The sequence below is a fragment of the Phoenix dactylifera genome, chromosome 2 (genome assembly GCF_051530095.1).
Source record: "Phoenix dactylifera cultivar Ajwa chromosome 2, Ajwa_hap1_PhDact_Kaust_v1.1, whole genome shotgun sequence".
Taxonomy (NCBI): Eukaryota; Viridiplantae; Streptophyta; class Magnoliopsida; order Arecales; family Arecaceae; genus Phoenix; species Phoenix dactylifera.
Window position 1 is genome coordinate 13,079,990 of NC_143191.1, and position 26,593 is coordinate 13,106,582.

A 26,593-nucleotide genomic window follows, 5' to 3' on the forward strand; every position below is an offset into this window, starting at 1 on the left:
TTGAGAGAATCAAGTAATTCATGACTTCTTATATCTAAAAATTAGTAGAATTACAAAGGCTCCAGATTGGTCGACCACCTTGATGCTAGAGAACCGTGAACTTTTACAAAATATTAGAAACAAACTTTTACAAAGTGTTAATCCACAATCCTAACTGCTGTAATCTATTTTATTTGGATCCAGGGGAAGGTATCTCCTAGCCTCTATTCCTGTTCTGGCTGTGTTTTTTCAAAACCTCATGTCCTCGATGAATTGGATGTTCCCCTCTCCTTTTCATCAAGGATAAACAATGTTAGCAGAAGCAGTCAATAGAATCATACACAGTGGACTGCAGCAATAGGCATTTAACATATATTTTTGGTCCGCTACAAATTTCTTTGTTTGATTTGAAGCCGATACCAGTGTGATGCAATTGGAACCTACAGGAAAAAGATTCACTTTAGTACTGAAGTGCAGAAAAGCAAAGCAAATACTGGTCGGATGTCAATAATTTTTATAAACTTGAAACCAAATTTAGTATAATATAAACTTGAAACCATATAAATTTTCTCAAGTTTCCTTCATGAGAAAAAGATATGACATTAAACTGGGTTTTCAAGAAAATAATTTGATAACTCCAATAAAGTCATACAAATTTATATAGAAATTCGAGACAATTATCATTAAACTTGATGTAGGAGCAACTCCACTTTACTCTGCCATACAAATGCAGTTACCCGCCAGAGAGCCACATTTGGGGGGAGTATAACCGAAGATACCTTTAACAATGTAATTTTGGACCGTTCAAAAAAAAAAAAAAAGATTTTTCAGATTATGCAGCAGTAATTAAATATTAAAAGTAACTTCAAAAATAAAACTTCACACTTGCGCAATTTACATGCCTTCCAACTTTTACTTCCCCAAGGTTTAATGGATAAATGCCCAGAGTTCATTGGCTTAAGCAAGCATCCCATTTTTAGGGATGTTTCCTCTTCTTTTCTTGTGTCTATATTTTCTAGAAGCTCTTTTCAACAACACTAGGGCATTACCCAGATTGCTACCCTGAGCTTAGTTTAAAAACTCAGCATTATGAATTTCAATCAAAGCCCAGGACAAAATTTTTCATTGTTGCAAGCATTTAACTCCCTTATGTCGGGTGCTTAATTTTCCTAAATTTGATTAGTTATAAATGAAAAGTGAACTGCAAACTAATTTTCTGGATGATGCAATTTCCTTTCTACATATATGGCTAAAAGGAAGCAAATTGAAAAATACAATTATTGCAATTGCGATGTCTACTTTTGCATGTTTCAAAGTTTTGTCATAGTGTAATTTTTTCGTTTTTCAAAACATCGGATTGTTGGGTAAACATGGAGATATACGACTGTAGCAACGGTGATGTCTAGTTACATATGTTTTTTTTTTAAAAAGCATTCAGAAGAAAGTCATGTTAGTCTTTATTTTCTTAAAGTTATTACTTGATTTTAAAATTCCAACAGATTAATGTAAATCAACCCAACTGACTTTGCCATAACAAAACTAGGTCCAAGAATACTTTAATTCGAACGGACAATGTTTTCCCACCATTTCCATCTGGTTACCAGTACTTACTGCAAGAAAAACACAGACATGTATGTAACATTTAGAGAACATCTAATATTTACTTATAAATAATAAATGAGAAGACAAGTTTAGTCCCTAAGTTAAGTGAATATGCTAGTTCCATTGAATGTTGATGAAGCAGGCTCATCCTTCCAGGACAAATATTGAGAGAACCACAATGGAATAGTCAGAAGGGATCCCAACAATAGGTTCTACACAAACCATAACCAAAACGTACCTTGTCCAAGGGAGCGTACTGATGGAAAGTTGTTCACATGATTTTATAGAACCTATTTGCTGCAGATTTAATACAAATAGAATAGATGCAGGAAGAATCTTGGTTTCCAGACAAGAAGTAGAAAAGCACTTTTTTTTTTACATGCCACATGAAAGTTAGTATCACATGATACAGTGTGCAAAAATGTAACGTTTGATATTTGCATGCTGATATTGTGATGCAGCCATGCAGGAGCTTATCATATACTTGCGTGACATTGAATAACGTTTTCTTGAATTTTATTTACAAATATGCTCATTAGTCTTGCGTGAGTTATCATAAAATAAAATGAGTTATAATAGTCCAATACAGCTTGTCATGTGACTGAATACAAATACTACCATTTTGATGAATGCATATAAGATATCTAGAGGAACATCAATGCAGTATGGAATTTGTTGCGTGTAAACATACAAGCATCATAGCAGCCACTCACCATAACAATTATCCAAGTTAGTTGGTGCTTTCATAATACAATGGATATTTTGCCACAACAGGCAAAATTATTTTGAAGGTTTCAATGTTGAAGAAAATGGAAAGGTTGCCAAATGTCTAAGGGTTTTGGATTTCTCATGGAGCCACATTTTATTCATAAAAGGCCTTGATAAGGTTGAAGACATTCAGAATTTGTTCAGCAACAGGCACTCGTTGCATTGCTGACAATTTCAAGCATATGAAGATGAAGCTATATAGTACTGAAGAAGCCCACAAATGCAGATCTCTAGATCTTTGGGTAGAATCAGGGTCTCAGCATGTAGAAGTGGCCATCTTTCTGAAAATTAATCTAGCTGTTAGGTCACAGCCACTTTATATGATTTAATAAGTTTTCTACCACTTCCAGCATTGTGACTGAAAAGTATCATGCTCATTCAATGTCATTATGCTAGGAGATCTTGTATTTCATTTCGGTTTCCCAGTACCCGAAAGGGTTGGAATGGAAGCACTGACTGGATCAGAGCAACAATATTAATAAAACTAACTACAAAATGTTCTACATGATCGATGGACTTGTGTGTAGTTTTGCTTTTGGTTTGTAAGGTAATAAAAGCATCCTATATCAAAACAACAATGATACAAAAGAAAATAAATATTTTAAATCTAAATAAACTAATAAACTAAGTTATAATCATGATCGAAGTATGCTTATATCTCCACCTCAAAATGAATAGTAAATCACGTTTTGCAAAACGAAAGTCAAACAAGATTTCATCATTAACAATTCTGAGCATGTCATTTAGATTTGAAAAATAAACCACATGGATTGGTACAACAAATGACCTAGCCAACCAATATTCTTCTAAATTCTGCTCTTGCTTTAGATTTAACGACAGTTTGGAAACACAAGCATTGGGGACAAGAAAGCCCCTTCATATCCTGCTTTCTTTGATATTTCCAAGTAACCTAAAGATTGACTTTTGATATTCATTGAAAAAACCTTTAAATTTTCAGCCATGATATTATACCAAGAAGTGGTCAAGCTAGGTGACAACAATATATGAACTTTTATACAGATCCTGGACAACTTTTGCATTAAACAAACAGCAGTACATGCTACCATGTCATCACCAAACCCCAACAAGAAGCTTTTTTAAATACTGCCCTCATCATCCTTCTGCCGTGATACTGAAGCCAGCTCCATCAAGATGTATGTTATCCTACTAACTTTAACAAAATACAATATATTGAAATATAACAAATTTTCTCAACTTGTGCAACCCACAAAAACCAAATATAATGATTATTGTGTGCACTTCTGCAGTAATATTTTGGCTTGCGCAAGTATATCTATAAATGAGTATAGGCACAGGGATGTGAGAAACCATAAACGAATAGATTTTATTGAAAATAATTATCTTAACCATTTGAAAATAATACATTATAATGCATTAACTCCGTGACATTATAATGCATTGCTCAATTCAATATCAAACTATATGTCTGTCTGTGTACTTCTAATACTTATGTGAAATTTCTTTGTTTATTTTTACTTTGAATGCCAATTACAACTCCATTACAATAAGCCAAGTGAAATATTAAATAATGTACATATTCAATATTTATGGGCAGATTCAACAAGTTCAATGTCACACTGCAAAAACAATGCATATATGGCTTCCATGTCCGTACAAGCAAAGGCCTCTCAGCATTCAATAAATCAAGTAAATTTCACACAGGCAACGCATATATAGCTTCCAGGTCTCCACAAGTAAAGGCCTCTCAATATTCAATAAATCAAGTAAAATTCATACAAACAAACCATATTCTTGCAATACTCATGTTGACGGATGTGCTACTTTAGAATGGTGGTCTACATGGCCACCCATGAAATATAGACACAGATAGAAGAAATGGATACGACACCATATAGATACATCAAGAAAGCAAATCTTGAAAGTGTAGGATAGGATATAGTTAGGATAGGACAATTAATATAGAAGAATTTTAAATCTACGTTCATGTGTGTGTGTGCATATGTATATCTATGTCTGAAAAGACATCCATAATGCATACTGCTATCAAAATAACATAGACAATGCTTAATATGATAGCATCACTTCTACAAACTCATCACTTAATCATCATGGAAATCCACAGACCCTAATCCATACTATACCATCAACATTACAAACTCAAATTGATTGTATCCAGAAGTATCAGACATACATCAAAGATCCAACAAGTATCGGTATCCAATATGAATTAGATACAGATATCGAATGTATTATTAAATATCCATGCTTCTGAGATGGCCACATTAGTGGCTCGATATGCCCATAGCCTGCTTGCAGACAGATTAGGCTTTGGCCTTATAACTGTATAGGAAGGTTCCCAAGTGGCAAGCAAAATACCATGCCATGGTTATGTAGCCCTCCACCCCCTCACCTCCCCTTCCATTATTTTTCATTATTTTTACTGAATTATTCTGATATTACTTTTAGTTTCCTACCTTCTAACTGTTATTATGAATTTATTTAATTTTCAAAATTTCTTTCTGAAGATGGCCTGCTGGCTGCATGAATAGGTTGAGGCCTTGCATCTGCATAGGAAGTTGCCAAGGCCAAGTATTTTTGAAACATTGGAAGGATGAGTTACCCACTTAGTTTTGGAGAAAAGCATTTATTTTTTTCCCTTTTTTCTTCAAAAGAAGAAGGCAGTTTGTTTTCGTTCTCCCATTCTGTTTACTTCTCCCCCCTGCATTGCTTAGTGATCTAGAAATACCGCCGCTTCCCATTTCTTCCTGAATCTTAGATTCCAAAGTCAAAACTTGGCATTTAGGAACCTAGACGAGGTTCATTTCTTTTCCTTTTCTGTCAATTCATTATTTCTTGTAAATCTGAAAATAAAAGTCTGCATCCTACAATATTTTCTATTTGAATCTTTATTTTGATATCACGTATTTACCTTTATTGTTACAAAACATATGAATAGTTGCACTCCGGGTTTGTGTGTCTTCTGCAAACTGCAGGTTGTTCAATTAAATGTGTTGCTTGAAAGCGGCTTCACAAAGTCAGATTTTTACGAAGTATTTCTGAAGATCAGCATGCATGACCACTCCAAGTTCAGATAAGCATAACCTACATGTTGTATTTCAAAATTAGCATAACCTTTCTTGTTACTCAATAGAATGACACTAACCACGTGTAACAAATACCTTGAAAAAGAGAAGTTGCAGGGACAAAAATTACCTGTGTTGGATCAACATTAATACCTATATTCAATGGGTACTATATTTCAGTTTTTCTTTTTTTTTTTTGATAGTGCCAAGAGCTCATTAAAATACTGAACTAGTTGTTCTAAAATATCTGTGCACAGTAATGCTGAACTGATATATGGCTTGGGTCTGAAGCAATACTAGGCCAGAGAATTTCTCCTAAGGAAAGTTTTACTATCAGTCAAGATCCAAAGTAGGGTTCCATGATATACATTAAAGGCATATAAAATAACTAAAGAAATCTTAAAAGTATCTGAATACTTTGAAAAATCAAAGAAAGAAAAGAAAAAGCCTTCACTGGAAATATCTAATAACTAAATCATAACAACATCAACGTGATAGTTCTAAAAGTTGCAATCTCTAAGTGCTCCAACATAATTTTAGACTATCAGCAGTTCCACATACTTCAGAACATCAAATCTACAAGTGTTGCATATGATTTTATTTCAAATCTTCAAAAATAAACCAGAAACAGAATTTTTTTGATTTCCTCTAAAAATCAACAGGCACGGCTGAATCCATGAGAAAGAAATATTCACAAATTGATGCGAAAAACCAAAGAAAATAAACAAATTGAGGAAGGGTCTAAAATGTATTTCTGCAAAGGGAAAAGAGCAAAAACATATAAGAAATGGAAAATAAAGAAGATGAAAAGTCTGAATTGATCTTTGTAATGGGGGAAAACTCAACTACATCCACAAGAATTCTTTGATACAGCATAATTTTACCTTTACTCATTCTTAAGATAAGATAACCACCCAAAACTATGCACTTGTTTTCTTCAAAATAAAGAAGAATATAAGGCAAGAATATGCGATACCCATGGCCAAAAGAAGAGAAAAATTGGGGTTCACTCAATCCTCTCCTTACAGTAGCTTGCCATAGATGAACATTTTTTGTGTCCGGCCTTCTCAAACTCTGCTCAGAGTTGTTGAATAGGCTTGGTGACGTGAAGAACACGGCCTTTAGCCGAGGAAGTCCTCTAGGAAGCCATGTGATTGCCATAAAATCATTTTTCATTTTAATTATTTCAACATTATCAACAGATATCCATACTATTGTGGCAAGTATATATGTTGGAATACCTTAAGACAGACACGGAGAATGGAAACAACTGAACACATCTAATTAGAGTCTAGGATGCCAAAGCTAATCTGTTTCACTAGAAATAAATTGGACTTTTTGGCCAAGTTCAGTCATAATGAACCTTAGTGACAGTTTTTGGCTAGTTTCAGCTAGTTCCGGATAAAACATACTATTAGTATCCAATGTTATCAAGGTTCTTTGATCTAGAAGCATACTTGGGTAATCAGTAGTGAGTTCAGGCAATTTGTCGAGTAATAAATTGGTCATCGTAGTAATTTTTCACAACTCTGAGGTCCTATAAAGTATTCAACAAGCACTGCTTGTATAAGCAAACAAGCACTCAAATATCCTCATAAAATTTCATAAGTTGACAGAGTAAGACAAAAATAATACTTTTTAAGCTGCAAGAAACTGATAATATCAAAAGAAATCTGAAAAGTTGTCCCACAGATAGTTGGTATAACGCTGAATGGTTATAGTTATGGTAATTATTAGTACTAATACAGAATCGGAGAAAAGATGTCAAAACTGTGATTTCTGCATATCTAAAATATTATTCAAAGTTTCATATATGGGCAAGAAACAGAATATTTAATCAATCCTCAAACAACTAATCATCAAAGAGTGATACCACACCTATCACTAAACACAGATTTATCACATAAGTACTTTTTAAAGATTTTGCAACTATTAAGAACATTGAAAGCACTTGGGAATAGAACTTAAGAAATTATACGAAAAGTAGAAAGAAGTGTCTATTTGTGTATAGATACAATTCATTCATTGGTAGTGGATACCAGATAAGATGATAATTGTCATAACAACTTCACAGTCTTCTGCAATTCTGTGCATCCATATTTTGCTTGCTGATATTCATATATTTTGTGACAGATAATTACATTGCTATCACACCTTATACCATGGTTTAAGATGATGCATTATATAATTATTTAGCATGTCCATGGCTTTTCTACACAACGTTAATATTTTAAATTTCAGGCTTTCAAGCCAAAAAGCCATTGAACCATATGTCCAACAGTGCCAAACATTTCATAACTTTTCTTTTTTTTTTTCTTGACAGAATCTTTCAAATTCAAACCAAAATTTCCAAAACCAAAACTAGATGGCCTTGGATGAAAATAAAACCAAAGATGAGTTTGCTGACCTTGTTATAGATGTCTTATGGATATTTGTCATCCTACGCCAACACATTTGATGTTGTCCAGAAACAACAATAAAAAAAAAAAACTAAACAAACTTATTTATTGAAAAAAATTAAAAAAAGGCTCATAGGAATTCTGCCACCCAATTTCGGATATCAACTGGCCAGGCATGAACCATCAAGGGCTGACACTTCAGACCATATTACTATGCATAATATACGAACACGTACACAAGCACACATTTTCACATACAAGTATACGAATGTGTCTAAATGGTTTTGTCCATGACAACTAGGGCTGCAAATTGATTGAATTCATCCACTTTCGGTTCCAGATTGACCCAAACATAACCCATTTAGATCTGAACCCAATAACTTGGGTTGAAAACTATGATTCATTTCGAATATGATTGGATACAGACTACCAAATGTCACAACCGATGAAACATGAACCAGATTAGATACAGAATACCAAATATCGCAACCGATACATGAATCAACTCAAAAGTATTGAACTGTATTTTTTCACAATCCTATTTGAATTTGAGAAATCAGCTTCAAACTTTTATGCAGATACATTTGAACTTTCGTTTCTGTTTGTATATCGAATCAGAATATTTCTTATTACTTGTATTTTGATCATTCAAGGTCCAGTTTGATCTAAAATATCCAATGGAAAAATAACCTTAAAAACAATCCACTTTGACCCAAATGGAAATGGAGAATACTTGGATTGAAATTTTAGAGCTTATTCAAGTCAGCAGGATCTTGGTAACCTTAAAAACAATCCACTTTGACCCAAATGGAAATGGACAATACTTGGATTGAAATTTTAGACCTTATTCAAGTCGGGCAGAATCTTGGGTATGCGAAATCCTAATCGAACCCTTCCGGCTTGGCCTTAACATCATAAATCTCCACTACGTTTAAGTCTAGGATTAAAATACCACTTGGTAACTATTTGGAAGAATCTTGTCGGATCAGACAAATGTTTGGTTGGATAGCTAGAGAGGCAGAAAAAAGGGAGAGAGTGTGAGAAGGGTGGATGAGTGCAGGAAAGTTGCAGGTCCCCATCCTTGTTGGAAGAAAAAATATCTCTAGAGAATATTTTTCTTCCCGTGGAGATCAGTCCTCGTGACCCTAGCATCCTCTCTTTCTCTCTCCTACTTCATTGCTTCCAAGTCACCTTCTTTTTTAGGCCAGCTCAAGGCCCTCTAGTCCGAACTAGTCTAAAGGTCATGTTTTGGGCTTGGATTGAGAGAAACTGTGCTCATGTTCAGGCTTCGGTTGGAGAGCCTTAAGTAACTCTAGCCCTGCATGAGCTCGCTACAATAACTAACTCGGAGCTCAACCTGAGACTTATAACTCAGGGCCTAACATTCCTCCCTATCCCACTCTCCTTTTAGTCCTCCATCTATCTTAATTTCTCTCCATGCATGTTTTAATGCTCCTTTCTGCCTCTCTCTCTCTAGTTTCCCACCCTATTGCCCCAGCCCTACGCTCCCTACGTTCTTCTCTACCCACCCCCCTTTGCCCACAATTGCTTTGCTCTTCCCCTGTCTCTCTCCCCCTTCATTATGTCCCTCCTTGTGCTCATCCCTAAGTGCCCGCGGTTCCCCCTCTCTCCCAACTCCTAGTTCCAACCGTCCTCCTCCCGATTCCCTATCCTAATGTATCGCCATCCCTAATTCTCAATGTACTAGGGTCAAGTCAAGCTCACTCAGGTTTGATTTAGGTCAAGCCTGTTTAGGCTACTGATAGAAGTCACATTCAGGCTCGAACCTAATTCCGCCAAAAAAAATTTAGAATTACACCAAGGTCGAAGCCTAGAATATTCATCTAAGCCAGAATTGCGCTCTATTAAAACTTGACCTAGTTCCATCCCTACATGTGGGATTGATCCACATAGGGCAAGGGCTTAGTTCGACATTCCTATAAGAAAGGCTCCGAAGGAGTATCCTACAAGTATAGGAGAGAGGCAGGGGGTAAAGGTAGCAAAATGTGATCTGACTCATCAACCTAACCGATGTTTGACCTGTTATGAGTAGTTTTGGGTTTAGGCTAAATAGGTTTGGGTCATAAATAGGTCGACTCGTTTAAACTATTCAATAATCAGATTGGGTTTAGGTTCCATCCCCATGACTCATTTAACCTATTTAATAATCAGGTCAAATCGGGTTAAGCATGTTACCTATTTATTAAACAGGTTATTAGGTCAATAGGTTAAGCAGGTTACCTTTTTGTCAAACAAGTTAAGTAGCTCTGGTTAGGTTACCTGTTTATTAAATATGGCATGTTCAGGTTTCAAATCCAGATTTATTTAATAAACAAGTTAGATTTAGGTTTGGGATTTTTTGACCTAACTCATATATGATCCGATTACCACCAGTAGGGGGTAATGGGAAGGGTCGGAGGGAGGGGAGTGGCGGATCGATAAAGATGAGAGAGATAAAGTTGAGGCCAGCTGAGCTGATTGAGTCTCCGACCGGGTTAGTTTGTTTATGAAAAATGGTTTCGGCTCCTACAGGGCCGAAATCATAGTAACACCAGCCGGAACTGGCCGATACTAGACATAACTGAACGAAACCAGACGGTTCCGTCTCGTTCGAACTGGTACCAAACTGGACTAGGCACCGACCGGTACGGTACCTGGTAATGGTTTCGCAATCCTTGCTTTGCACCACAAAAATCATTTCACCAATTAAATGATACACTGAAAAGCAAGCAGAATTTTCTTTTTCTTTTAGGATGATTAAGCGAGCACGTGCTCAATGGATATATTTCTCATTTTTCTGTTAATGTTCTTCGATTAAAGGCAATGATGTTATGTTTCATATTGTAATAAAAAACCATTTTAAAAAAATATTTTAAGAGTTTTATTCCATAGACAAATGGACTAGAACAAAATGATTTCCTATAAGGCTCTAGAGAATGGCTTGAATATTGTAATTTGTCTTAGATTCAATAATTATGAATGAATTCTAAGAGTTTTATATTTCCTTTCATTTTGCTGCATTCAGTGTCATGATCATCAATATTGTCCCAGTCGAAAAGGCTCTGTGAAAATAGTGTAAATTTTATGATTGATTGATAATTTGACGTCAACCAATATGAGGGCATGCACATTACGTATCGGTATGTTACCCCTAGTACACCTCATATCAACTCATTGCTCGCTGGTACAAAGTGCGGTACAACACAAGAGATATGGTACAAGGCTTGGTATGGGATTGGTTTTCCAAACCTTAATCAAACCTATAAGATAGCTAGCAAGAGATCTATCTTATATGTCATAATTTAAGCTCATGAACCCAAAAGTCATAAGATACTACTAAATTAGAGAGTATGACTTATTGGTCCCAAACTTGATCAATTTCCAATCTTCTAAGTCATTCAACAATGTAATTTAAAATAGGATTATCTAAAAGTGGAACCTTAACAACAATCCTCGTTAATGTTGTAATGCGCAATCTGAGTTAGCTATTCAACATCATGGTGATAAATGCAAATCATGGATAGAAGCTCCAATGACATGACAATGTTTCAACATGGTGATAAATGTAGATCATGCATAGATGCTCCAATGCCTCAAAGAAAAGAAATGCTATTGATGATGATAAGGATGGTTGTTTTGTACCCCACACCGAATTGGAATCCCACGAATATATATCCAATAATTGAAGAACAATCAATAGAACATTCAGCATGAAAATCCCTCGGCCAAGATTTAATATGAAAATCATTGAAGAAGAATAGGACAAGGTTTGACAATTTCTGATCCATTCAGTTGACAACCATCATAACACGACAAAAGAAACAGCTTTTTCCGATGCTTTCTGGAGCCTGTGATGATACTTATAAACATCGGTAATTTTGGCACTGACGCTTTGAAAAGCGTCACAAAAGCGTCGAATAGAGAGGAGTGGAAAGTTTTTGTGTCGATGCTTTTGATGCTTATAAGCATCGGTCTAGTTTGGAGTCCGCCGACGCTAACTAGCATCGGCGAAAACCGAAAATAGGCCGACGCCATAATTATTATTTTTTTAAAAATATATATTTAAAAACCCTAACCCTAGAAGCCTTGAGGATGGCTTCCTGGGGTGGTCTCTGATCGTCCGGAGGTGAGGAAGAAGAAGAGGAAGACGTGGGGGAGGAGGCCTCTATTTCGAATCACTATCCATGCTCTCCATTTCCTTCAACCTATTGGAGAAATTATAAGAATAAACATCAAATTAATCACAAGATAAAAAGATACTACACACCTGAACAACAAATGGTGGGAGAGGCCTAGGGTTTGGGCCCTTCCGGTGGAAATCGATGAACACTAGGGGCTTCCCGCTCTTGTCCAAGATCCACACTCAGCAATCTAAAAACCAAAACGTAAAATCCAAAGGAAAGAAACAAATTTGAATTAACAAAGAAAAGAGAAAGGGAGAAGAGAAAGATCTTGAATTGAAATGAGATAAAGCATCGAACCGGACGATGTAGGGAGGGATCTCGCGGAGGGCGGTGGGCAGGATGAACCGAAGGCTTCGGGGCCCCAACGCCAAGGCCTCGTCATCCAGATCAAGGAGCGACTCCACTGGTACCTGAGTTCGAGAGCCCTCTCCCGGCTTCGGGACTCCAAGAATAGCGCCCGATGTCCCCGATCTGTCCTCAAGATCCCGATCCACGGCCTCTCGGCTCCCTCCTTGCCCTAGCCCTGCCGGCGCTGCCACCTAGATGGATGGCTCTCCATGCTTCGTCATCAGGACCCATGGCCCTCAGTTCCTGCAGCGGAAGAAGCTTGTCGCCACGAGGTCCATCTCGAGGTGGGTCTTCTTGCTCCTTCACCGTGAAGAAGCTTGTCGCCGCCACAAGTTCTCCATCTCTCTTCGCTCTAGGGATCGGAAGGGGTTAGGGATCAGGAGGGGGGGATTTATGTTGGTGGGTGTGGAAAAAAATGGGCCTTCAATGACGCTTTAGAGAAAGCGTCGTGGAGGCGGGTGGTTCATTTGGACTCCGACGACGCTTTAGACAAAGCGTCGAGGAGGGGGGAGTTCATTTGGACTCCGACGCTTTAGAGAAAGCATCATTGGGGGTATTTGGATTTCGACGACGCTTTTAGGCATCGTCTAATCACACTCTTTTTCATTTGGCCTCCAACGACGCTATCTTGCATCGTAATAATATCATGACCGCCGACGTTATTTAAAATAGTCGGTACATTTCGGCGCTGGAGCCAAAATTACCGACGCTTCTACCTAGTATCGGCATATAAAAATTTCGGGATAGCCCATTTTACTTGTAGCGTAAGATCTAATAGTTAATCCATCAACAATAAAGGTTGTTTGAAATAAGAAGTGCAGCCATAAAAACAGTTTGTACCTAGAGCAAAAATATTTTCATTCATTATCACATAGTAAAGTAAAAAAGGGATCAAACCCTTGAATAGGTTCCTCCACCAAATTAGGTGAAAGAAACTAATATGTAAAATAGACCAAGGTTCATATCACTTCTATACAGAAGTAGTCAATTTCAATACTTATAACTTGATATGATCATGCAATTTTCAAGCTAGAACATATCTATATTGAACCCTGCATATTCAGTGAAAATGCTACAAAATATTTCCATATATCAAATTTTATGATTTCTAGTACTGATGAGGAGTTCAAAAAAATAGATTTTAGATTATAGATAGCCTCTAAGCGAAAGCATCTTCTATCAATAGAAGTTGAATACCTCAAATAAGGTATCAATAGAAGTTGAATACCTCAAACAAGGCTACCTACAAACTATCTCCATAGATCAACTTTTATGATTTCTTGGGCTGATTGATGATAAGTTCAAAAAATTGGATACTAGATAATAGAAACCCTCTAACTCCAAGCACATTCTATCAATATAAGTGGAATAAATAAAATCATAAAATTGCTGACCTTGAAAATCCACAGTCCTCGAAAATGATCTTACGAGAAATCAACTACCAATTGCTTGTTTTTTGGGCATAAGGTCAAATATGCTGTGAGATTTCGAAAGCAATGAAAATATGTGTTAGTTGTCATGGTAAGGAAAGCCATGCCCCATTTATTAGTGAGATAGGAAACTGAACTTCTGTTACAATGTTGATTTGATTTTTAGGAGGTGGAGTGCTCATTTACATAAACACAAAAATAATGGGTTGATCTAAACATATGGTTAATGGTTTCATCTCTCTTGCTTTGAAAGAAGTGCAATGGCAGAAAAAACTTCCATCAACTTAGTTCCTCTTACAAAATATCTTTCCACTAACACTAGATGCATTATTTTTTGAGCAACACTTGGGATTTGAACCCAAGGCCACCTCCAACGGACAAGCTCATAGGGGATAGATGCCAACCAAGCTACCAGTTATTGTTCATAACAAAAAATACTTGAAGATTAAAAAAATAAAAGAAGGATGAATATCCATCTTAATTGTTAATGCTGTAATCGCAGCAATCAAACAGAAAATAAGAGGTGGAGCCTTAAAATCTGAAACAATGAATATAGTCCATTTAAGACTTTACCAGAAAGGAGTTAAAACAATGGCACATAGAGTCCAAAATCCACATTCGAACTTTAGCCATAGGAGTTTCAATTCTATATAAGTCTTTCTCATTGGCCAATTAAAAAAGCATCAATAATTTAAAGCTGATTCAACTAAAATTTAGTAACATACTAATCGGTCCAAACCACAGGAAGTAAATTACTTGAAAAAGACTTAGTTGTCTTGTATTGATGCAAGTCAATTTCTCATTACCTAATTGTGAGTATATCCAAAACACTAATGACAAATGAAGGACACATCATAGATGATGATAAATATGATAGCCTTGAGAATTCCTTGTAACGTTTCACTAGTCCGATTGAATAAAATCTGCACACAAGTGTCATTTTTAATTGTGTTTGGCTCACAAAGTGGATTTGAGAAATATTGATTGTAAAGCTTGTTATTTATTACCAAGAGATGGGGCTCATGGCTAGATGGAAAAGGTAGATAATAAGTGGTTGACTGGGGAAGAAAAGGAGTTGATGAGTGAAGGAAGAAGAGCATATCTAGAGAAAAGGGCAAGGCGGATGAAAAGACAAAAGAGGAGGCAGGAGAAAAAAGGGTAAATGGACAAAGATGAAAGGAGGTAGAGGGGACAGATGTACAACAAAGAGTATAATGGGGCATGTGAAGGAAGAAGAATCATATGGAAATCCAGTTTGTCCTTAAGAAAGCAATACATGATTAGGGGATGTGGTTAGGCTTTCAAAACATGGCTTCTTATCAAGTATTGAATTAAGAAAACCCTATGGATTCTTGTTCCCCAAATCTTGTTTTCCTAAAGCCCAAATACCAAATAACCCTTGTAAGTTAGTGATGAGCTATTTCCTTACCTTACTTAGAAGTAAGATAGGACAAGAAAAAATTGTTTAATCGTTCTTACATGTGCTCATTTCATGATCTCATGAAATGAATTGATGGATAAACCACATTTTTTTGCTCAAATAGAAAGGATAGACAAGCCAAATATAACTTGTGCAAGCATGAAACCTTATAAAATGTACAAACAAATCCAATGAAGAATAATACTCAAAATACTGATAAAAAGCATGCATTCTCTTAATATAAAGAGCATAGAAATGCAATTTACCCACACGCTACAGACATTCCAATGAAATTTGCTTTTGCTTAGGCCATCTACATTGAGATTTTAAACACTTAATCACAATCACTAGCACTTACAATCCCTAAGAAACAAAAAATTAGTAATAGAATACAAGTATCTTATTGCATATAATGGTAAAAAAGGTTAGGTACCAAAACATACAATTAATTTTATTCATGGTATATTGATACCAAGAACAAATGTTTTCGGAATTTATTTGTATAAAGAAGTATAAATTATATAAATACTTACTTTATAGTGTCCTTGGCCCTACAAATAGTAATTAACACCTTGTAGCACGCTCTCTAAATACTTTTGCAAATTTTATTATAGTTTGTAAATTGACAAGATTGAATGTGAACTATTTGAGTATATAAGTTTTTTAATATTAAGAACTGATGATAGTTAGCAAGATGCATTTGAAGCATTAAGCCTATGCTGGTGTTGTCACTCAATGGACATTAGGGAAATGACCTATTATTAAAAATCGGCATGACTTCATGTATTGCATGGGGCATGATGTGCTAATGGAACTTGGTTATATATCAATTATAGGCATATGAAGATTCAAATATGAAGGATAGATACTGTATATATGGCCAACCAGTGTGGCACTATCACTTTATATGCCTTGATACAAATAAGCAATAGAAAAAAATGTAACTAGCGATATGTAGCCAATATGTATTGATATAATGTGATACGTATCCTATTCACCCAGTATCCAGGTATACATGTGCCTATATTATTGGCATGTGATTGGCATGGGTCATTAACCAATGTGGGATAGGTGTATGCATGAGATTGCTATCCTTGACCTATCAAGGATTCACTCATATAGGTATGATTAAAATTTATTTACATGACTCTCATCATACAAACTCTTTGCGACATTCTTTTTAATTGTTGTCTTATATAATTGATTTATCATAATCATGAGTGCTTGCATCGGCTAAATTGACCTAAGGCACCAAATAAGGAATAGGATTCTAGTGACACTCAAGATACTAAACAAGCTTATGAAGGAAACTTTATTTGATACAAACAAACCAAATCATTTTGAAATCTTTATTAAGAAAAAAATTAGGTATATTATGCACATATGTTTGTTAACTTGTGAGTCTTTTAAACGGGTCATCGATATTTTTTCTAATTTTTTATGCCTTTTAACTCTAGGTTTACATATTATGACCAATGTTTTAAATCCCACCCTAAATACTGAGCCATTTTGGTGCTTAAGGCACAAGTTAGCAATTTGACCATGGTTGGCCTACAACCAAGTGCTTCATATGGAGGAGAATCAAAGAGCTCTTGACCTCCTCCATTGCTCATCTCATTGCTAATCCTTCAACTGCTAATCAAGCATCGATCACTCTTCTTGTCTATCTAGTGATGATGAGACATGTGACCACCACCATGTTTAGAGGATGGCTCAAGGGAAAAAGATGTTGATGGTGATTAGGGTGACAAGCCAAAAGATAAGAGATTAGAAGACACAACTAGGGCATTATAATTATTTTCTTTTCCAGTTTTCCGATGGACCACATAATTGGTGAGTTGAGAAGGTCATTGAGCCATACCCTATTGGCTCGAATGGTTAAATGCAACCATCTAAGTTAGGGTTGAATAAGTTTTAATTAGGTACAGGTTCTAATATGACCCTATGCATTGAAGCTCATGGGTTTGAAGCACCAAAATCTAGTAGAAACCTCATACATCATGCATGTTCCACCATGAAATACCATCCTCAACATGAATGAAAATCCGATGAAGCTTGTATTTCTCAATAGATTAGAAAAATGTAAAGATTACTAAAAAAATTTATCGACACATTAAATATTGATTAGTTCTATAATAACCAATGCATATTTTCAATTTATAAATATATGTTTAATTCATATAAGCACATCAAACCATACAAATTTTGTGAATGTGTGGTGCTTTCAACTATATCAGCACAATGACCGTAACTCTACTCATTCATGCAAAGCATTACAAACAAACAACATAAAAATCTATATGTTTCACATCTTCAACTTCAAACCACGAGCAATACCATTATACATTAGAAGAAAGGGCATCATCAAAAATTTTGGAAGGAACAAATTGACATAGTGAAATGAAGTGATATTAAATTGATATTTAGAGTGGCATTGAATTGATAAATGTTTTATGGGCTAAAAGAGTAAAAGAGGGACATTGAATTGATATTTAAGCCCGACCACTATGGCACGACATGATACTATCATGCTACTACCTTCCCTAGACATGAAAGTGGCACGATTTCAGCTAATGTGCTACAACCTTTAGTGTATTTTTCTAGTTTTTGATAAGCATGAAAAGCAATAGCATATGATAGCATGACTCGACATGATATGCACCATGGTAGAGTGAGGCCAACATGCCAACGACACAAGATCCATTAGATGAGCAGATTTAAATCTAGAATGACAAAATTTGCACTCATCGACAAGCAATTTTAATTTAAACAATATGAATTTTCCTATCACTACTAATCAATGACTTTTCTTTTTTACTTTTGATTCTTTCCTTGATGCCATTTTCACTTTCAATAACTCATCTTTTCAGTTCCATTCTCGATGTCCTATAAACTGCTATTATCATCAAGTTTTGCATAGAAGTTTAATATTGATTTATTTAAGATGTCATTTTTGGATAAAATCAATGAGAATTATTGTTGAAAATAATGAAATGCAATTCAACAAATGAAATAGGTGCTTATGTAGGTCAAAAATATATTTTTTCGTTAGTTGTAGAATTAGCACCTTAGCTGAATTAATGAAGAACAACAAAGGGGGAGAAGGTTTAATAATACAATCAAGAATCCATGCAGCATAAAAAATTCCATACCCCACACCCCGTCCAAGAAAAAAGAAAAAGAGCCAAAGCATTAGCAGTGGGTTTTAGTTTGAATATCGAACATATAATAAGGATTCTCAATTAATATTGTAGGAATTGTTATTGAACATGACATATGCCTGAATTGTAATAGAAAGTAAAATATGTATTTCATGTAGGGATTGCCAGAAGGATATATTACTTTATTAGTCACAAAAACATGCTGCAACAAAAATATTCTTTTACAAAACAATAATGTGAATACGTAACTATCACTAAAAGAATGATTGACATACTATCTTCTTCATGTAACAATGAGATGTCACTAAAGAACGTGGCCAATTGTTTGTCGGAATCCCTCACTTTAACTTAGAAAACATCTACCATTCTTACCAAAGAAGCATTATGTCATGCTCATGCATGTAACCTTTTGGCACAATAATGTATTATGTTATGCCATATCCTATTGTGCCACTTTGCGCTGATCGCACGCCCAACAATATTACGAGGTTCATGCCAATCAAAATGAGTCAATGATGGTCATATTGGTTTATTCAAACGTGTGGTTAGACTAGAACAAAGTACTATACACATATATGGACTAAAAATATGAAACAAGGTGTGCACCCTTCTACCATCTCAATACCTTACTACCATATAATGTATCACGTGTTATGGTTGGCACAATATATATTGAATAGCATGCTTTAGCATGGCAAGATGACTCAATCCATGATTTCAGCCATGTTAAATTAAATTTAGCTCTTGAACTTGAGTGCCAAATAAGCTTTAAAAGCAAATTATTTATGAACTCCAAGATAGACTATGATTTTTTGTGTAACATGTCAAATTTATCCTTTTGGGCATAAGTCTTCCATTAATTCAAATATAAAATGACTGCATGGATGAAAAAGACCAAAATACCCTACCACATGTAACACCAATAGAGATTTGGAAACTTCGCAAAAGTTCTTAACAAGTGTTAGGAGGATATGGATTTAGATGACATGTTCAGATCTAAAGATCTTTATTTGCTTTCATAAACTAACATGCCCCATAAAACTATTCATCATCTGTACGATGAAGATCAATTCTTCATAAAATGATCTTTAGTATGAAAAATTTTGAGAATCATGATGGGAGGAACTCAGCCAAAAATTGAGAAATTTATTAGTGCATTTCTCTTGTTTAAACAATATAAAGAATCCATATCTAATTCTTGGCACTAAGTCACTTTGTCAAGCAATGGGGACACTAAGTATTTCAAGAGTTATGTATCTATGCACCAACAAAAATATTGTATTAAATACATTAAATTTGTTAGGGTAAATGCACTAAAAGAGGACAAATTTTAGCGGACAATACGGCTATAGTTGGTGGGAAACCCTCTTAAGGAAAAAGCATACTAGATCCAATCTTTTGGTCCCCTGTGAAAAGGAAAATGAATTTTATGTTCTTCCTTCCAAAGGAGATTTAGTGATATCTTATCGGTTGCTGATTTCTCCATACCCTTGGAAAATATTTTGATAAGAAAAGGCTAGAATGGTATGATACCACCATCACTATAGTATTTAGATAAGGTGCATAAACTTAAATGTATAAGAATAAGTTAACATTCTAGAGAGAAACCACCCCAAGTTAAATTTAGTCAATCAAGATACAAGGAAAAACAAGCTAAATTGTATAAGGAAACAAGCGAAACATCAATACTCTTTGCAAATTTTCGCTATTATACTATTATTTTTATAATACTACATAAGTTCAAATCTAATGACAAGAGGGACTCACAACGTTAGATTTCTTGCTATTGGTGATGAGACAACCCAAGCCTTTTCGGTTTTTTTTTCTTTCTTCATCTTTTCCTCATTCTTCCATGTTCTATTCCAATCATTAATCTCCTGTACTCTTCTCATTTGCTCACATAATTCTTACTCTTTTTGCACAAAAAGAAGACGCGACATCCTTCTATCTTTTATGTAGTAATGAAATTATGACCTTTTCTAATATAAATAATTTAGTAGGAGAAATGAAAATAGCAATACCTAGAGAAATGCAAGCAGCTTGGCCATTGGTCCATGCTAGTTCGTGCCTCTTTCTTCAGACTAAGGAATGTTGAACTTACTCAAACCGAGTGATTCGAACGGTGCCAGGCCGAAGCGATCAAGAACCGGAACAGCTCGGGTGGTCGGCTTGATTCAACCTAGTTTAGTCTTTTAATGGCTCCTAAGATCCCTATTCGGTCTTTTAAATGCTCTCATGACCCTGTTCGGCCTTGTAAAGGCTCCTCAAACATGTGCATTCCAAGCTCTCCCCCCAACGTTCCAACCAAAACCCTAGAAGAAGGTCATCTCTCCCTCTCCCATTCTCCCTCTCTCCTCGAAGCCCTATACAATCATGATCCCCTTTTCTTTGTTGTTTGGCTGCTGTCTCTGACATGGCGAACGCCACAAATAGAAAAAGCGAGATACTAAACCCCTTGTCCTTCTTTTTGGGATTGGTAGAGTGGTGCTCAGGTCCCAAAGATGCTTGGAACTCGGACGGAAGGTGCTCTCCCCCTCCTTCTCTATCCCTTCCATCCTCTCTCCCTCCCTCTCCCAATTTTAGTATGTCCGGGAGTGGAATGGCACAGATCCGTACCGTACCGTACCAAGCACCATTGGTACAGCTCCAGTATTGGTTTGACGGACCTTGCTTCAAGCCTTGGGCCTTCAATGGAGATTTCAATACCACCTATAAACCCTATAAAGGAAATGGAGACACTCAGTTTCTACGGGTAAACTCTAACTTTTCTTGCTTCATTAGAACCTCAAATTTGATCGATCTTCCCCTTGAAGGCCAGGACTTAGCAATTGCCGAGAGGCTCCCATCATGGCCAAACTTGACAGATTCCTAATACCTTTGAATGGGACACTCTTTGTCCAAACTCTTGTCAATCGACCTTAACAAAATCTTGTTTAGACCATGGATTCTTCTCCTTTAAGGACCACCCCTAGAAAGGTTTACTTTAAATTTGAAAAATGCTGGTTATTAAATTTTTCTCTCCTCGAAACTGTTGCGATGCTTGGAACTCACCCCCCTTCCCGTGATGCAGTGGCAACTCTTGTGCCGAAATTGAGAGGAACAAAGGATGCCCTCAAGGCTTGGAATTATGAAAATAAGGTTGCGTTAAGAAATTGCAAATCTAATATGCTTCTTTTGATCCAAAATGTTGGTCTAAAAGAGGGAAAGGCATTCTCTAACCTCTCTTGTAAGGGATTGCCAACTTACTTAGTGAGCTGCTCCACATATATGAAAATGAAGAAATTTACTAGAAATAATGGTCTGATGTTAGATGGTTGAAGGTAGGGGATAATAGCACTGCTTGTTTCTATAAAATAACAAATTATCATAGAAAGTTTAATTTGATCCATAGCATTTCTTAGCAAGGCTGACTTTTCTCCAACCCCATGGTTATGCCTTCAAGTCCTTTAAAGAATCTTCTTTATTCCAAACACTGCCCATATTTATCTTGATAGGGAGCAGCTCTACACACCCCTATACCCTGACCTTTTTGGACTTGACGCACCATTCACTCTTGATGAAATAAAAAAAAATTGTTTTTTGCTTCAAGGGGGACAAGAGCCTCAACCAAGATGGATTCACTTATTGCTTCTACTAGCATTTTTGGGACTTGATCAAGAACGATCTCCTCCTTTTTGATTAGCTCTACAATAAAAACATTGATCTATAATGGATGAACTATGTCGTCTTGACCTTAATCCCTAAAAAGGACCGGCATCTTCCCCAGAAGATTTCCACCCTATTAGTCTTATCCACAGAAGTATCAAATCTTCTCAAGGTTGCTGGCAAACCAACTGCATGCTCTCTTATCTTCTTTGGTTGACCCAACCTAAGCTACTTTTATTAAAAGCCACTCTTCTACTGATAACATCCTTTACATTTTCTAAAATGCTTTCATTGCAAAGTGATCTGGCCAAGAGGGATTGTTATGCTAAATTGACTTTGCTAAGGCTTTTGATAAACTTAATGCCTCCTATCTTCTAAGGCTTCTCATGAAAAAAAAGGTTTTCCTAATAAAAAGATCAGTTGGATAAGCAACTTGTTGCTCTCCTTAAAGGTGCCAAACAACATCAATGAAAAACCGAACACTACATTTCATGGAAATGTAGCCACATACAGGGGGACTTCTTTCCCCCTATCTCTTCATCCTTGTGGTTGACGCCCTTTGTAGAGTTATAAATAGAGTAGCCCATTCAAATCTCTTAAGGCAGCATGGTGCCCCTTGGATCCTAGGGGGAACCAAGATTTGTCAGTTTACTGGTGACACCATCATCTTTGCTCGGCCATTCAATGATAATATTTCGGCAAATTTGCTAATGACACCATCATCTTGGCTCAGCCATCCAAAGACAATAATTCGGCCCTCAAAATCGTTTCTTCCTACTTTGAGACGGTTTCTGTAGGAACTAGAGAATGAAAAAGTAAGAAAGAAAAATGCTCCCAGGCACATTACAACGTCGTTTTTCTTAGCACAATATTTGCCCCCACCACTTGTGTGCAAAAGGGATCAGCAAATTTGTCTCCAGGATACAATGGAGCTTAGAAAAATCTATTTGTTTGATAGCATTTTGCATTATCGATATCAAACTAGAAAACTCTAAGAGTTTGGCTATAATGGCAAGACTAAAACGAGAGAAAATTTGAGAAAGAAAAAAATGAATATGTTGTCATAATTTTTCTGTAGTAGAGAGACCCTTTTATAGTGTTCTTGGTGTCTCTTCAAACGGTCACAATACTTGTTTGAATAGCCACCACTTTTCAGACAGCCATCATTTGTGCCTGTTCAAAGAGTCACATCTTTTCACCTTCAACTACCTTTCTAGGGTTGCATCTTTTCACCACCTTTCTTTCAGAAGAAACAACGCCCAAAACATACATATATATAGATATATAATTTTGAAAATTTCCAGCAATCCCCCACCATTTTCAAAATTATAAAGAGTCTTTGCCAAAATAGAAAAATTCATGCATACATAAAAGTGTCTTGTAGACTTGAACTTTTACATAGTGATAACATGTCAAAGTTAATCAGGTTAGCATGGTAGGCAAGCTTTGAACAGTGAAACTCTATGACCAATCGGACATATCTAACACATAAATTTTCTTCCTCTTCGAGTTGTTCTAAAATCCGACCCGTGGATTGGCCTTGGGTCTATATCCTGGTTTCATGATTGCTCTAAAGACAAAGTCTAGGCCTCATAGGTGGCGGCACCACCACCGAAACTCCTATAGGTAGGCTTATCAAAAGTGCCCCGGAACCCTACACTTTAACAGAAAAACTATTACAAGCCTATTAGGTACATAATGTACAACTCCACTTTATCATTACAGGTACCAAGCACTTTTTACCTTGGGATGATAATTTAGTAGTGCTTCCGATCACAACATATGATGTACTTTTGCTCATTGAACTCAAAGCCTTATAGTTACAAGGGTTGAGTTGAGTTTCCATCATTGGTGATCATTTTCTATGAACTGTAGTCCCATCCCCTTTAATGTTTTCCACATCAAATCCCTTGTGAGTCTTTTAGTTAATGGATTTACCAAGTTTTGACAGGATCTCACAAAATCAATGTTAATACTCGATCAGTGAGTAATTGCCTTACATAACTATGTCTTAGACCAATGTGTCTAGATTTACCATTGTAAACATGGGCTATACGCCCTTGACAGCATAGCTTGACTATCACAATGTAATGATATAGAAGACATTGGCTTAGGCCAAATAAAATTTCTAACAACAAATTTCGTAACCACTCTACCTCTTTGCCACAAGAGGCCAAAGCTATGAACTCTGCTGCCACAGTAGAATCAGTTATAATTGTTTGTTTTTTGGATCCCCAGGAGATTGCTCCTCCACCAAGAGTGAGTATCCACCCACTGGTTGATTTGTGATCCTCATTCTTAGTGATCCAACTAGCATTTGTGAACCCTTCTAAAATTGAAGGATAACTACTGTACATAATGCCATAATTTATGGTCTTTTTGAGATACTTCAAAATTCTATGTACAGCGTTCCAGTGGATATTACTAGGATTACTAGTATATCTACTCATTTTGCCCACTGCAAAGGCAATGTCAGGTTTTGTACAAGTCATGGCATACATCAAACAACCAATAACTCTAGCATACTCCAATTGATCTATAGCTCTACCAATATTAGCATACAATTTCATATTTGTATCAAAAGGAGGAGAAATAGGCTTGCAATCAAACTGATTAAATCTCTTTAATATTTTCTCAATGTAATGAGACTGAGTGAGCATTAATCCTTCATTATTTCTAATGATCCTTATTCCTAAAGTTACTTCAACACCTAAATCTTTCATATCAAAATTAAATGACAAATACTTCTTTATATTTTCAATACTTTCTATATCAGTACCAAAAATCAACATGTCATCAACATATAAGCACATTATCACACCTTTGTTTGTTTGAAATTTACTATAAACACATTTATCAGCATCATGAATTTTAAAACCATTAGCAACAATAGTTTTGTCAAATTTTTCATGTTATCGTTTTGGAACTTGTTTAAGTCCATAAAGAGATTTAACTAGTTTTCATGGTATAGTTTACAAAACTCTCTGGTTGTTCCATGTAAATTTTTTTTTCAAGTTTTCCATTCAAAAATGCAATTTTCACATCCATTTGATGAATATGAAACTTATAAATGGATGTCAATCAATTAATGTTTGAATAGTAGAAATTATAAAAATAGGAGCATATGTATCAAAGTAGTCTATACCTTCCTTTTGTTTAAAATCCTTAGCAACCAACCTAGCCTTAAACTTATCTATGGTTCCATCAACTTTTAATTTTTTCTTGAATATCCACTTACAACCAATTGGTCTAGAACTAGGCGGCAGGTCTACTAACTTTCATATTTTGTTATCCATTATAGAATCTATTTCATCATTAATGGCTTCTTACCAAAATGCAGCATCTTCATACTTCATAGCCTCTTCATATGTTAAAGGATTAGTTTCTGTACTTTGGAAAATCATAATTTTATTAAGTGTTGAAACTCTTGATCCTTCAACCAAAAATGTAACAAAATTTGGTCCGAATGATTTTTCTTTTCTCATTTTTTTACTTTTCCTTATTTCAGGAGGTTCACTTGATTCACCAGATTCATTACTTTTTGTCATAGGTTCCACCACCTTATCATTAATAGATGGAATTGAAGTGAACCTATTTTTATAAAATTCTGCATCCCTGGATTTTATATCCTGATCAACTACTGTACGAATAGCATTTACCGCTGCGGCTTGAGCAGCATAGGGTGTACCTCTTCTTGTGCTTTTGAATCCAGAAGCGTAGGCACAAGAAATAAAGGTAGGAGGATCCAGAGGCATAGAAGCAAGGTTGCAGGAAAGCCAGGTGCTAGCTAGGTGTGTGTTAGTTCATCCCAGAGACATAGTCATTTGATCCAATGACTAAAAATCTGTAGTCTTTGCTATGTTGTGCATATCCCAAAAATATACACTTAATTTCCGTTTATCCTAATTTTCTTATCTTAGGTTCAGGCAATCTAACAATAGCTCTACAACCCCACATCTTAAATAACTAAGGTTAAGCTTTCTTTTCTTCCATAACTCAGATGGAGTTACTTTTGATTTTTTATGTGGTATTCTATTTAATATATAACATGCAGTGAGAAGAGCTTCACCCCAAAAACTTTTGTTAATCCTAGAATTAAGCATCGTAGCATTAACCATTTCAACCAGCGTTCTATTTTTCTCTTTCAGCAACTCCATTTTGTTATGGAGTATATGCAATAGATGTTTCATGAATTATGCCAACTGATCACAATATACAGGAAAATGATATTCTCCTTCTTTATCTGATCAAAGGCATTTTATTATCACTTCACATTGATTTTCAACTTCAGTTTTATAAATCTTAAATTTGTCTAGAACTTCACTCTTTGAATGCATTAAATAAACATAGCAGTATCTAGAGAAATCATTTATGAAGGATACAAAATATTTTTTACCTCCTCTGGAGGGGGTGCTATGCATATCACATACATCACTATGTACAATCTGCAATAAAATAGAAGTTCTATCTATTCTTGAAAATGGTTTTTTGGTTATTTTTGTTTGCATGCAGACTTTACACTTATCATCCATGTCATTAGCATACTTTGGAATTAAGTCCAGTTTAATCATTTCTTCCATTCTTTTGTTGTT

The 26,593-nt window shown here is 35.7% G+C and overlaps 1 long non-coding RNA gene across 8 annotated transcripts in view; it reads right to left on the minus strand.

The window, feature by feature from the left end:
- Positions 1–26,593, minus strand: part of LOC108511142 (uncharacterized) — a 57,994-nt gene continuing 31,401 nt past the window's right edge. For 3 of the 8 annotated variants that reach the window (XR_015975101.2, XR_015975105.2, XR_015975103.2), the window contains one exon: positions 1–26,593. This exon is cut by the window's right edge. This is a non-coding gene — a long non-coding RNA (uncharacterized LOC108511142). The other 5 variants (XR_015975108.2, XR_015975107.2, XR_015975106.2 and 2 more) reach the window with 5 other exon arrangements.